We start from the raw sequence: 12799 nt of genomic DNA on the forward strand, positions 1-12799 counted from the left end.
TCTGATCAGGATGCCTCCTGGACGCCTCCCTGGTGAGGTGTTCTTGGCATATCTAACTGGGAGGAGGCCTTGGGGAAGACCCAGGACACGCTGGAGGGACTATGTCTTTCGGCTGGCCTGGGAACGCCTCGGGATTCCCCTGGAAGAGCTAGAAGAAGTGGCCGGGGAGAGGGAAGTCTGGGTATCTCTGCTCAAGCTGCTGCCCGTGCGACCCGATCTCGGGTAAGCGGAAGAGGATGGATGGATGGATGGTACTGTATGCAGCAATAGATGTAAAATTCTTGGTGTAATTAAACAGCACTTACTATATGTATGTGATGGTGCAGGTTGGCTCCTTGCTCCCTCTTCTATAATGGGAGCCTCTGGAACCCGACAATGTTAGTCCTGTAAACTGCTATGAGCGTGGCAGATTAGGACAAAAAACACCAAGCAATGAGTGAAAGTGCTTTTTTTAAAAACTCAACAAAAACAAGTGTTCAAAAAGTGCAGTGCTCAAATGTTAAGAAATAAATAATCCTTTAAAACGAAGTTAAAACTTCAAAGTTCTCAATCTCTGGTCCTTCCCTTTATACACTGACCCCTCTCCAGGGGCCTCATGTATAAATGGTGCGTATGCACACAAATGTTGTGTATGAACGTTTCCATGTTTAAATCATGATGTAAAAAACCTAAACTTGGTGTGAAGCCATGCACATTTTCACAGTAGCTCCAACCCTGCCGTACGCAAGTTCTCCGCTCGGTTTTGCAAACTGGCGGCACCCAGCATCAAAGCAGTGCTACTGTTTCAGTATGGTTTCCCTTTCTTTTTTAGATCCACATCCCTGATGCGGCTTTATAAATACACTGAAATTAACTGCATATTGTTTATTAGTTTAATGCATCTGATTGTAATTAACCTGTAACAATATAATGGTCCACAGATTGGTCAAGCTATTCTAAATACCATAGCTTTAGCGTTGTTACTGTCACTGCACCTTCCTCTTCTTCTTTCAGCTGTTTCTGTTAGGGGTTGCCACAGTTGATCATTTTTTTCTATATTACTCGCACTGCACCACTTGGAGTATTTATGTTACTGTACCTGAGCGGGAAATCACAGCTCTACAGCAGCTGACTGGAAAGAGAATTATCGGTATACAGCATCTAGCACACGCTGCCTCAGCCATGCTGTCTATTGAACTGCTCTTATACGGCAAATGCTTCAGAGCCTTTCCTCGCGGTTCAGAAACAGTTTCATCCCAAGAACTATAAACGCACTCAATCAGTCCATCAAGTGCTCCTTGTGGAACGCTATGTACTTATAAGTACAATCACCTCACTGTAAACTTGTGATACAGTTATAATATTGCACAACCTGAGCCACTTTACAAAGCGCATATTTACATATGATGACGGAATCATTTTTAAGATGAAATGCAGCAAAATATGTTTATTATATTATGCAGATAAAACTTTAACTTCATTTAAATAATTTATATTGTTAATACTTAAAGATGTGAGGACACGGTGCTGCAGCGCTAGCAAGGAGCTGGCACTCCGTTCACGGATTGTTCCTGCTTCGCACTGTATTCTTGCTGGGGCTGGCGCAACACTGGAAGGATAGACGGATAAAGTAATTAAATATGTACTACAAAGATATTTCAATGTTCCTTAAAAGTTTTGAAGAATCGGCATTCTATGCTTACAGATGGCTTAACGTCTATTACGGAGCTGATTGTGTGGCAATTTGGTATTTGGTGAAGGAAATCTAAGGACTGGAATTGGGGGTTAGTACGTTTGAAAGAGACAGTACTGCTGCAATAAATTATTTAATCGAAGTTCATGCATGGCCAAGCAAGCATCTTGCATGAGGCATGAGCAATCACTGCGTCACCATGTTCCCATGTTTAATACCATGCTTTAACTCCTATCATAATGAAAATGATATCAAGTATGCATCTCAGTATTTTAATTATTCAGAGAGCTGTAATATCACGAATGTAATGGATTCTGTGTCCTGTCTGGTTGTCTCCACACATACCGCTTAGAATTAAGGCCAAAAAGTTCTATCTTGGTCTCATCAGACCAGAAAATCTTATTTCTCACCATCTCAGAGTCCTTCAGGTGTCTTTTAGCAAACTCCATGCGGGCTGTCATGTGTCTTGCCTCTCCTCAGTGTGTGGAGACAACCAGGCACTGCTCATCACTTGTCCAATACAGTCCTCACAGTGAAGCATGGCGGTGGCAGCATCATGCTGTGGGGGTGTTTTTCAGCTGCAGGGACAGGGCGACTGGTTGCAATCGAGGGAAAGATGAATGCGGCCAAGTACAGGGATATCCTGGACAAAAACCTTCTCCAGAGTGCTAAGGACCTCAGACTGGGACGAAGGTTTACCTTCCAACAAGACAATGACCCTAAGCACACAGCTAAAATAACGAAGGAATGGCTTCACAACAACTCTGTGACTGTTCTTGAATGGCCCAGCCAGAGCCCTGACTTAAACCCAATTGAGCATCTCTGGAGAGACCTAAAAATGGCTGTCCACCAACGTTTACCATCCAACCTGACAGAACTGGAGAGGATCTGCAAGGAGGAATGGCAGGCGATCCCCATATCCAGGTGTGAAAAACTTGTTGCATCTTTTCCAAGATGACTCATAGCTGTATTAGCTCAAAAGGGTGCTTCTACTAAATACTGAGCTGTGTGTACATTAATGAGGAAAAAAATTATTTTAAATGATTTTAGCAAATGGCTGCAATATAACAAAGAGTGAAAAATTGAAGGGGGTCTGAATACTTTCCGTACCCACTGTATGTACGTAAGTAAGATTCAGTTAGCGTTGGGAACCCGCGTACAAAATTTCTTGAAGATGGGCCCATAAGTAACAAAGACCCTTGAAAAGTTCAATATGGCGGCCGACAGTGGCATCATACCACCGAAATAAGTACCAAATTTCAGCCTTCTACCTACACGGGAAGTTGGAGAATTAGTGACGCTGGAAAGTTTAATATGGCGGCTGACAGTGGCGTCATACCACCAAAATAAGTACGTACATTGGTTTCATTTAGCGCAGGGAAGCCGCCTACCAAATTTCGTGAAGATGGGGCCATGAATATGAAAGTTCAACATGGCGGACGTTGTTGACCGTTATGCATAGAATTTCAAAATGAAACCTGCTTAACTTTTGTAAGTAAGCTGTAAGGAATGAGCCTGCCAAATTTAAGCCTTCTACCTACACGGGAAGTTGGAGAATTAATGACATTGGAAACTTCAATATGGTGGCCGACAGTGGCATCATACCACTGAAATAAGTACGTACATCGGTTTTGGTTAGAGCAGGGAAGCCACCTACCAAATTTCGTGAAGATGGGGTCAGCCTTCTAACTACATGGGAAATTGGAAAATTAGTGACGTTGGAAAGTCCAATATGGCGGCCGACAGTGGCATCATACCATCGAAATAAGTACGTACATCGGTTTCGGTTAGCGCAGGGAAGCCGCCTACCAAATTTCGTGAAGACGGGGCTATAAATAAGAAAGTTCAACATGGCAGATGTTGTCGACCGTTATCGACTGTTATGACCGTTACGTGTAGAATTTTGAAATTAAACCTGCTTAACTTTTGTAAGTAAGCTGTAAGGAATAAGCCTGCCAAATTTCAGCCTTCTACCTACACGGGAAGTTGGAGAATTAGTGATGAGTGAGTCAGTCAGTCAGTGAGTCAGTGAGTGAGTGAGTGAGTTAATCAGTGAGGGCTTTGCCTTTTATTAGTATAGATTTAAACCAACAAATTTTTCATTTCCTTCACTTGGTTTTTGCTGAACTTCTATTTTCCCCTGTGCTTTTGCATTTGCCTTTTCACAGAACACTGAGTTTGAGGGCTATTTATGTTGATTTGCATATTTAAAGAGGCGTAATTCTGGGAGGAGTTGGGGTGGGGCAGCAGGCGCGTGCACATGTGTTACTTTTCAAGTGTGAATTCTACACACGGCGTTATGCATGAGGCCCCATCTTATCCTGCTCAGACCTTGCAGAATGGAGAGACGTCCACCAACAGGCGCAGACATCCTTCAATTACATTTTGCTCTATTATACGTGTAGGTAGGCATGAAGTAGACAAACAGGTCTATTGTGCTGCTCACCCCTTTCATGTGTTTTTTGTATAATTTCACCATCTAATTCACCAGGACTAACCTGGCAATATCTGAGATCTCCCATCTGCTACTATTCATAAAAGGTTGATACTTTTGCTTTTTCTTCTGCTAGCCTTTTCCTACAAGAAAAAAACATGTGCACAGCATTTTGTATTTTGAGGTATGTTTTACGTAGTTTGTTCTTATAATTTTGCCAATCAGAGCTGAAGGCTGTCTCTGGGAAATCTTTTCAAATATCTTATTGCAACTGTGATGCAGTCCTCACAACAAATAAGAGAATGTTTTTCATAGCATCTTGTTCATAAAGGTGCTTTTGTTCAATGATGTCTCCATTAAAATCTTTAATTTATATTTATTTAGCTTTTGATTCATGTAAAGTGTCTGCTGTTTGCATATATCAGCCATTAGAGCACTGGCAAGTGACCCACTCAGAGATTTATTTTAACACAGAAATTTTGCAGTTTGTATTTCACCAAATTGCAGTGCTAGGGTAAATTATTTGGATGCATTGAATATGCATTTACAGTTGTATTGTAAGAATGTTCTAGGAGCTATTGGTTAACTGAAACTATTGATTTGATTTGTGACAAATATACTATCTTAACGGAATGTTGACCAATCGATTTTTGAGGATCAATGATACCTTATTCTCAGATTTTCATAGGTTGTGCCACCAGTTTGTCTTTTTTAATTTCAGTATGTAAATGTATTTCAGTTTGTTATGGTGAATACATTTTTGCATTCCTTCCTCATAGAATGAAAAAAATTGCCATTAATCACCTATGAACTGGGTCAGTTTTCTTGCATCGCTTCTGATCCATTTGGTGTCCTGGAGTCAGCAATTACTGAGCATAAAAACAGATGTCTTGCTTAATGTCATGCACAGAAATAAACACAATAGCATACTTCAGTATACAATAAGAGGTTCATCCTATTCTTTTGTGACCTCTCTATAATGAAATATTTTTAGATGTGTTCCCTTTAATCTTTTACATTAAAAGATTTTTCTTTTTCCTACCATTAGGAAAAGATACTTTTGATTACAAAGGTGAAACACTATATAGCCTTATTTTTTTTAATACAAAAGTGTTTTTTTTTTTCATTGTCTGAAAATGTATAAAAATCAGTGTGATACTGCTAAAAGAAATAGGAAATGAATTTCCTTTTACAAGGTAATGCTTGACACAGTATATTATTATTATAACACGCTTTTCAAATGTGATATAGACAAGGAGACACCAGTGCTTGGATATAGAAATGACATTAAGTTTTAATTCCAGGGAGTGAGATGAGGAGAATTCACATAGCTCACAAAAAAAAAAAAAAAAACAAGCAGGCCTAACCCAGCAGGTACCAGGAACCTACCTTTTAGAGCTGACTGTTGACATTGCCATCTGACATTTAAAATTTTTATTCTCTCTCTCTCACTTTGTGACTACTTTGCCCTTCTGGCTACGTTGCCTCCTAGTGGACCTAAGACATCATTACATTTCTGATGCTGAGCACTTTTAAAGCATCCAGCACACATTTTTGAGCTTTTTTGTATGTCTTTATAGTTAAAATGCAGTAGAGAGGTGTTTATTTATCTTTATATATCTTACTTCTATCAAAGGGTAGATCTTTAGTTTGTCACGTGAAAGCATAGGCTGTTGACATGTTTTTCCTACCAAATGGACTTATTAATTTCATAACTACCTGTATATTTATGGTTATAACAAGTTTGAGAATAAAATCTGAAATATTGGCATGTTTTATATATCATCATGATTTCATTTAAAAATAAACACATCAGGTCACAGTGTCAATTTATTGTGTAATATTGTAGGTTAAAAAATGGTACAAAATTTACAATGTAAATCAGAATATTTCCATTAATTAAAAAAAGACTTAATATTATGCTGTTGACAATTTATTTAAAGAAAATTTAAAGTGAAATTCCGGAAATTAGCAACTAGGTGAATTGGATCATTCTACAGAATGCTGTATCTTGGCAGTATTGTCACATCTTGATCTTCTGCTGTCTGATTCTGGTGAAAACAACTACAGTGTATAGAATCTTAGTCTGTACTGGGGAGCAGCCAGCTTTATTCAAGAAGTATCTGGATTTTTGAAGCTATTGCATTTCATAGACTCAGTTTTTTCACACATACTTGAAAAATTTATAGTGGTAAACAAAAAAGTGAAAAGCTTTGGAAAGATGAATGGGCTGAAAAATCTGCTTTCCATTATTGTGTGCTGTTGCCATATTACCTGACCATCATCACAGTGCAATGTGAGATTGCAAGTGCTGGAAAGTGATCCTTATAACAACATCTTCTGTTGGATCAGCAAAGAGCAACATTGTTGAATCCTGAATGGCTGCTAATGACCTGGCAGGAGGAATTGTACATAAAACTCACTGTCTGGTGACTTCAGTTTAACCCAGAACAAAGCGATCTTTCAGGAAAAATAATTAGGCTGTGTATCCCTGGGATTGAATTCAAACATTGCTGTGCTACTGATAGTGCCAAGGGCAATCTGGGTCTAGAGCATTGATTTGTCAGCTGTTGCTCTTATTTCTAACCTCTTGTTTAGTTCATTTATTGGGCAGAATTAGCAAAGACTGTAGAGGAGTGAATCATTTGATAGAAATCTTTATTTTCAGGAAACTATTAATAAGTGTCATTGTAAAATAGAGAGATATGCTTTTTTCAGAAAGGTATGAAGAGATATAAAGAGATATAAAATCTGGTCAAACCATAGTAAGGAATTATACATGAATGAAGAAACCCCATAATTTGTGATAACCTACTCTTCTTGGTTGTAAATGGGTACTTGTCAATTTAGATGAGGCTATGTAAACAAAAATTAACAAGCTTGACCATAATGCTCAGTAATCTGTTATGGTAGTACAGGGTACACATTTATTTTATTTTAGTGGAGTCTTGTTTTTTATAAAAATATAATGATTCTTCATTAGATGTTAAACTGTGTTTTTAAGTGAGCATCAGTAAAAGAATAAATTTTAATAAAGGACTTTGTCTTCACTTTTGAAGGTTTATCAAAGAATTCAACCCTTTTATGTGCAAATACCATATAAAAGTAATATGGTGTGTAATAGGCCACTGATTAAAAAGTTAATACCACAGAGGTCTAAAGTAGGGATGCATAGCACTACCTACCGGTATCTTCTTGTTCTACTACTGGGTTGTAAGTATATGTATTCTGAGACAATGAAGTGAAGATGAAAGAAATGAAACTATCCTGGCTTGATTATCCGTAAAAAGGAAATTCTGTTAAAATATTATTTTATATGCTTTGTTCTGTGAATATCCATCCATCCATTTTCTAACCCGCTGAATCCGAATACAGGGTCACGGGGGTCTGCTGGAGCCAATCCCAGCCAACACAGGGCACAAGGCAGGAACCAATCCTGGGCATGATCCCTTTAATTTCAGATAAAGAGTCAAACTCATCCATTGATAAGAGAAATTCTTCAGCAAACTGTGCAAGATGAAATTCAACTAAACATTGCATACCACATACCTCAGCCAGGAGCCTAATTATCAAAGTTGTTAGGCTGCAGTCTCCTTATTCCTATATGTTACAGAATTCTTCCACACTTAGACTGTAATTTGCCAACATTTTCTGCTCATTCTTATTTCATTTAAGCGCAGAACAGTGTAACAAAGTGGACAAATGATGCAGTATTCTGTTTGAAATAAAAAAAAAAATTAATTCAAGGTAAAAAGCCTAAAGCTTCTTTAGAATTTGGCAAGAATTTATTAAAGGTGTCCTCAGGTAAGCTTGCTGAACCTCTGTTAGCATCTTAAATTCTTCAGTGTCTTTGAGTAATAATATAATCTGTGGTGTAGCAATGTGGCAGATTTTGCAAAGCACAAGGGCCTATGAGCTTGGGGGGCCCAGTCGGGGCAATATAGATTTTTTAAAAAAATTTAATAACTTAAATCACTTGCACAGTTCATTGCGTTATTTACTCACAGTTTCAATGACATGTTTGCACCATCACCAGGCAAGTCCAATCCAATTAATGATGATATTATGTATTCAGCAGGCCGACAGTTTACATGAATTTAGACTTACGGAGTTCGGAGACTCAGAGGCACAACACGTCCTAGTCTGCGTTACAGAGAAGTGTACATTCCCAAATTTGGCGACCTTTGGCATGCCATAGTGGACGTGAACAGAAGAAGTTCTGAAGGACGTCACATGAATAGCGTAAATATACATTATTATCGTAAATAATTGTTACTTTTGTACTTTGATTTGATATCAACAGTTTTTGAAATTCATACTCGTAAATGTTAAATCATAGCAATTCAGTCAGTGTTGTCATTTTAATTTGTTACAAATTGAAATTGCTTCATTTTATAGCCCAGAACAGTTTCCACTTTCTAGCTTACCTTACATTTTAATCATCTTCCTTCACAAAGTTGTCTTGGAAAAAAGTAAGTGGGTCCACATCTTACATATATTTATGTACTGCTACTACTGCCCACTCCTCCCACATTCCATTTCCACAATTTATTTTTTCTAACTTACAGCAGCTATAATAAAGCGATCAAAAACGTTATTACAAATTTCATTTGGAGAGCCGGTTTGTTAGTCACCAGCATGTGATCTGATAGTGTCACAGTCGCAGACACCACTGCCCAGCCGGCCCCTAGGATCTAGTTGCAAATAAATTACTAACAGTTATGGTAGACTGGAGGGGCCCACCTCAGTGTGCTGCACAGGGGCTTTCAGCTATTGAATTTAGTGCAAAATAAAACATTTTATTATCATTATTAATACAGTATGTTTGTGTTTTACATTTTTCTTTAACTGTATTCAAAGGGAGGTCTTAAACTTCAGTATACCTTTTGAAAATGACTTTGTTCTATTGTACTCATCACTGTCCATGAAGAAGTGATTAAGAAGGTTAATTGGATGTTATGAGTCATAGCATACATGTTATCAATGCTCAAGCTATATAATACACGACACTACACTAGTGAAGCCATGTCTGGATAATGTGTGCTGTTGTTGGTCTCAATATTCCAAAAAGTAGCAGTAGAAACAGACCAGAGAAGCACAATCAGGAATGTAGAGTATTTAGTTATGAGAAAGGGTTGAAGGAGTTGATCCTTGAAGCCAATGGAGGTTAAACTGTTGAAGTGTTCGTAATTAGTGAAGGTTTTTGTTTTACACAAAGAAAGAGGAGAGAGTGTTATTGAATCACAGGTACATAAAATAAGTTGCCAAGTGCAGCAGACAGTGGTATTTTGAATACCTTGAACACTCAATTTGATGTTATTTTTCAAGAGTTAGGTGAATACAGACTGGTAAGTTGTGGAGGGCTGAAAGGTATGTTTTGTCATAATTGTTCTAAGATAGATTGTAATAGATTATAAAACTATTACAAAGGAAATATGTATTTATATACATATGCATGTATTATGTATAACCCCTGTTATAAAAATGTTGGGACAATATGTAAATTTTTAATAAACACAAAAGAGTTGATTTTTGAATTTACTTTTGACTATTTAAACAGAACCAGTATTAAGATAATGTATTACATATTTTACCTAATTAGCTGCACAGTTTTTTGAAGATATACCTGTATGTTTATTCTGAAATTGATCAACATGTTCCAGACAAAGTGAAACAGGGGTAGTTTAGTGACAAGTTGAAATAGAAAGGTGATGTGAAACTAGTGATGTTAAACAGATGAAGCAATTGCTTTATGGTGTATGAGGAGCCTCTAAAAAAAGGTCTAGTCCTTTCAAAAGCAACGATGGGTTGAGACTCTCCAGTTTGCAACAGATAGAAAGTAGATCATGTTTTGTGATTTGACAAGCCAATATTTTAAATAGTTTTTTGAAAAAAACATCTGTTGTGCTCTCTGGGTCAAAAGGTAAAGGAGCATTCATACTGTTACCAGTGTCAGTGCTCAAGGCTGACACTTTTTGTTTTAGTATTGAATGGTGTTATAATTAACTTCTAATATATTATGAGAAGTTGCTTAGCTACAAAATTGTTGCAGAGGCAAAAGGGACATAGGACAGAGGCACAACAGAAAGAGGATGACTTGACAGAATACCTAAATAAGAAAGGCTTTGGGAGATGAATAGGAGCACTGCCTGGTTGCTTTTGGCATTGTGATATTAGATAATGGGAAGTGGACCAACTAGTTAATCAGATAGACACAGATTTCTGTTTTCATGCCCAATGGGGCAGCTAGGATGTATTTTGTAATTGTATAATTATGTCATTAAATGTGACATTATTTTGGACATTTGTTTATTCATGTTCAGGTGGCAAAACAGAGGTCACAATATATAGTGGCAGAAACATACTTGAAAATAGCCAGTGGCCTAAGGTAACCGTGACCTCCCCATTTATTTTGAAGTGTGATAAAGGAAAAGTACTACAAAGTGAGGCACTTCTATTGATATGCAGTAGATTTCTGTCTGGGGACAAATAATGTCTTTTTTATTTATCAATCTTGTTCTTCAACCTTCTAGTCTTTTTATCTTTCCTTTCACTCTTTTTCTTCCCTGTAATTTTCCTGTTAAGTTCCCAGGTTATTTAGAAAACCAATAGGGCTCATTCCTGTTGATGCCCACAATGCTTGTCTACCATGTTTCCTCAAAAATGAGACAGGGTCATATATTAATTTTTGCTCCAAAAGATGCACTAAGGCTTATTTTCAGGGGATATCTTATATTTATTCATGTACAACAATAAACATTTATCTAAATACAATAATGTCATCTTCTGGAATATCGTCTTATCTCTCCACATTCAAACCCTGAATTTCAGCCTGAATTTATTGCTACTCCATCCTTTTAGGATCCTCCAGGGTCGAGGTGTGCGCTTCGATGTTTGGTGAATGGTTCGATGTGGTGAAGCAAAATGCTGACATACAAATGCATTCATGGTGCTTTGATATTCAAGCGTTGCATATTCCACAAAGTAATGACACAATACATTTTAAAAGTCTCACATACCATCTTCTGTGCCGTTTTTTTTTTTTTTTTTTGCACCTCTACAATACCATCAGAAAGAATGTACAGTGGTGTATTTGAGCCACAGAGAAAAAAAAAAGTACATAATAAAAATGTCTATTTTGTGATTAAAATGGAAATTTCAACTTTAACCTTGTAGTTTACTTTATCATTAAAGCAGTCCATTGTAAACATCATCTTAAAACCGACCAGTTGTTAAATTGCTACTCACTTCTGGTTCTTCCTCCTGACCTGACAGCAGCGGCAAGCAGTAATAGATCACCACACAGAACACATTAAATTTATAATATTCTAGCTCTCTGCACATTTAGAATTCTTAGATTTATACTTGATATCACTTTCATGATGAAATGTATTAAAAATATGTATGTTACATTTTACAGATAAATCGTTAACTTTGTTTAAATAATGAATACTGCTAACAGTTACACATATTGGGTGGCACGTTGGCAGCACGGTAGCGCTGCTGTCTTACAGGGAGTCACGTCCCTTGTGTTCCCTGCCTGGAGTTTGCATGTTTCCACAGTGTGCTCAGTTTTCCATCCAAAGAAATGAAGGTTTGGGGATTTGGTGAAGCTACAATGATGCCAGTGTATGTGTGTGCTTGTGTTCACCTTGCGATGAGCTGATGCCCTGTCCAGAGATTTTGTTTCTGTCTTGCGCCAATGCTGCTGGGATGGGCGTATCGCTGAATTGATGGATATAATCATGAAACATCCTTTTCAGAGATATTGTGGCAAGGTGTCCTCGGAATTTAATGGATGTTTCAGGCACACGCGTCACATCACTTTAAGTATGAACCTGGCCTTAGGCGCCTTACTTTTCAGCTGACAATCTTGACTAGGGCTTATTTTTGATGTAGAGCTTATATTACAGAGCAGCCTGAAAATCATGCTAGGGCTTATTTTTGGAGTAGGTCTTATTTTCATGGAAACACGGTAGTCCTTTGAATTTTTCCCTCACTGAGGAAAGAGCAGACATAAAATTAACCCTTACAGCAGGTGACTCTGCCTGTTTTGGTGCCCTACTCAAATCTTTCCCCTTGACAAAACTGTTTTGATCAGATCTATGGCAAAATTAAATGCACAAATAATATTATATAAATGAATTATACAGATTACTAGCAAAATACCTGCGCCTCGCAGCGGAGAAGTAGTGTGTTAAAGAAGCAATGAAAAGAAAAGGAAACATTTTGAAAATAACGTAACATGATTGTCAATGTAATTGTTTTGTCACTGTTGTGAGTGATGAGTGTTGCTGTATATATATATATATATATATATATGACAGATATATATATATATATACACACACACACACACACATATAAACATATATATATATACATATCCATACATATATACATATACACATATATATATATACACACACATATATATATATATATATATATATATATATATATATATATATATATATATATATATATATATATACATATATATATATATATACATATCTACACACACACACACACATATATATATATATATTGTGGTCCCCGGCCGGGCCCAGGAGGACGTGAGGAGGGCTTGTGCCTCCTCCAGACCGCGAGGGGGCGTACGTCCTGGTTCTGTTGGGAGCCACGGGTCGTGGGCATGGAAGCCCTATCCTGTAGGGGCCCGTGGTCACCGC

At 37.5% G+C, this 12799-nt stretch overlaps 1 protein-coding gene across 17 annotated transcripts in view; it reads left to right on the forward strand.

Annotated features, from left to right (window-relative positions):
• epb41l2 (erythrocyte membrane protein band 4.1 like 2) overlaps positions 1 to 12799 on the forward strand; it is a 336181-nt gene that overhangs the window by 116489 nt on the left and 206893 nt on the right. For 14 of the 17 annotated variants that reach the window (XM_039747452.1, XM_039747454.1, XM_039747449.1 and 11 more), the window contains exon 2: positions 8182 to 8348. The exons of the other annotated variants lie outside the window; for them this stretch is intronic. The gene's annotated coding sequence lies outside the window, so the exon portion shown is untranslated. The remainder of the gene's footprint in view (positions 1 to 8181; positions 8349 to 12799) is intronic. 17 annotated transcript variants of the gene reach the window in all.

Source organism: Polypterus senegalus, chromosome 3 (genome assembly GCF_016835505.1).
Source record: "Polypterus senegalus isolate Bchr_013 chromosome 3, ASM1683550v1, whole genome shotgun sequence".
NCBI lineage: Eukaryota > Metazoa > Chordata > Cladistia > Polypteriformes > Polypteridae > Polypterus > Polypterus senegalus.